This window comes from Helianthus annuus, chromosome 10 (genome assembly GCF_002127325.2).
Source record: "Helianthus annuus cultivar XRQ/B chromosome 10, HanXRQr2.0-SUNRISE, whole genome shotgun sequence".
Taxonomy (NCBI): domain Eukaryota; kingdom Viridiplantae; phylum Streptophyta; class Magnoliopsida; order Asterales; family Asteraceae; genus Helianthus; species Helianthus annuus.
Genome location: NC_035442.2, coordinates 64265280 through 64268018, shown reverse-complemented (window position 1 = coordinate 64268018; position 2739 = coordinate 64265280).

Below are 2739 nucleotides of genomic sequence, written 5' to 3'. Positions count from 1 at the left end.
ATTAGACGGACGGCCGTGCCTTGGCTTAAGGTTTAACGTTCTTGGGAAATAGTTAGACAACCATTTCGTATTTACACTTCTTAATTATTTTGTAATTATATTCCTTCCCAAGGATGGGGGTTTTAATACATGTGCGTTTTTATAATTCCAAAAATATATTTTTAAGTCTCACTTAATACAATATATTTTAAATCACTTGTCAAAAATATTCTATCTCCAAAATATACATATTCTTCCCAAAAATATTATATTTTATTCCATACAATTTCCAAAATAATACTTTATCAAAATACACATTTATGAGTATTTTCCGAGAATACATAAGTTACGTTTTAATGTTCGGGTGGTAATAATAATACCGGTGTAACTTAAATATTTATTTGTGAGGGCGTTGGTATTATTTTGGAGTCGTATTTTCATGATATTTCAAGTATATTATTTTTATCCTAAAAATAATATATCTCTAGTTCACAAAATAATCATATTATCACACAAGTGTTTTACTACGAAATACATATTCTAGATATATATTTATCAAGTTTTATTTATGAAAATCCACCTCCGAATACTTGGTTATTTTATAATAAAAATCATTGAGAAGTTTGTTTGGAAGAACAAGTCAAAAATATATTTATAACCACTTGTCACGAAAATATTTCTAAGTGTTATTTTCTGGAAAAATTTCGCCAGAGTTTCCTCTGTAACAGTTGGTGGCCACGCTTACTAGCGCATCATTTTCTTTTCAAAATTCAATCAACAATTTATCAATCATCAACATACATCATTCAAACATCAAGCTTGTCAATGTAAGTCTAAGTCGCAAACTCACGAACTTGTAAGTTGTGTAAAAATATGTAGTAACTTTATAACATATTTAGCGGATCTTGTCATCTTTAAAAATAAAATCAGTTTCTTGAAAACTTTATTTTTAAAGAATATGTGATTTTACAACTTTTAGTCAAAAATTACGAAAATGTTTCTTTGTTAAATCCTCTTGTCACACAAGTGTTTACACACTTGCTTGTTCACAAAAATGTTTGTAGTGTATGTAAGATCCGGGTTTTTAACAAGACTTGTATATCACACTTGGTTTTTCCGAAAAACCACTTGTAGATCTTTAGATCTACTAGTTTAGAACTCTATTTTACAAGAAAAATCACTTTTTCACAAGTTCATGTTTTGTGAGTGGAAGAGTTCATCATCTTACAACTTTTACACTTAACGTATCACTAGTTCATGTTCCATGAACATGATCTAGCATGGTTAGATGACGATCCGTTCCACTACTAGCAACTAACAACATAAAGTAATCACAACTAGTCAAGATTTACAAGATTTACACCATTAGTTTCTCTTTATCCATCTAGTTCATCATTCTTTCAAGACTTTGTGTTTTGATCTTGTGTGTTCTAAAATTTTAACCGTTAAATCTCTTATTAACCACTTTAAACAAGAACAAGAGGATGTTTAGAGACACTTACTACTAGCTCATGGCTAGGGAAGAATCAAGGCGTAAACAAGGTGGATAAAAGCAATGTAGAGAGGTTCTTGAGTTTCCGAAAGCACCGGGCCGTCTCGTATGTCACCTTGCACCTTGGCATGTATGTAGAATGTCTTGATCAAAACTTGAAGATGGGTGGATGATGGATGGTGGTCTCGGCCGAAGACAAGGCAAGAGGGAAGAGAGAGCAATTTTTTTTTGAAGTGTTTAGTGAATGAAAGTCTTATCTCTCAAGCAAATATATAATCCAATTTGTTGTATTATCCAACAAACAATATGCTTACTAGATTTTAGACAAAGTTAATAAAATAATCAAAGAAATGGGTGGTGTGTCACCACATGGGGGACCGATCGGATTAGGGGGGGGGGGTATATGGTTAGATTTTGATGATATAGTTAAGGATTAGTTAGGTTAGTTTGGAATTTAAATTGGTTATTAGTGTGTTATGTAATATAACGGGTGTTAGGGTGTTCGAGGACCCTAACTAGCTCAGAAAGGTGTAAACAATGTCATTGACACTATTTTTATGTTCCGGGTAAAGTCCGGTTGTTCGGTTGGATATTGATCCGTTAAAGTGTCAAGTAAAGCTTTAAAGTGCTTTTTATAGTGTTTTTAGTGACACAATTAATTCCCGACACTTTGGAAAGCGTCTAGTATTATTTTCCCAAGTTTTTGCACTTTACTAGTTAAGTTAAATGCTGAATTTTGTAATAAAGTGCATAATGTTGTAGTTAAAGCATGTTTTAGGCACATCCGGTCACTATAACTATCACCTAGTGACGCAGTTTTACAATCCTCACCTCCCTACACTCCCTACTTGTGTAGTAATCTATTCCCGGCTCATAATGGCCTCAGAGACAGTGTCTGTCTAGTGCTGGCTATGTCAGCATGTTCATTGGGTTATCTGTTCACTGTGCTAACTGTGCTTTTGTGCATCAAGTTTGTCACTATAGTTTTGTGTGTAATAAATGGAGTGACAGCAATAAAGTATGATGCATGTGTGTGTATCAGAAATCAAGGAGCAATTTAACCACAATTGTAAGCAAGCACAGTAATTAAGCATTAATTAAATATTAATTAATTTGTACGGATACCTGGTTTGGTGAGGGTTGTCACAATTTAGACCCAAACTTTGACAAGATTTTGAAAACTAAGAGGGTTCAAAACCTAGTAATCAATCATCCAAGGATAGATGATTAATTTTCGAAGCAGATTTATTATTGTGTTCTCGTTGTGG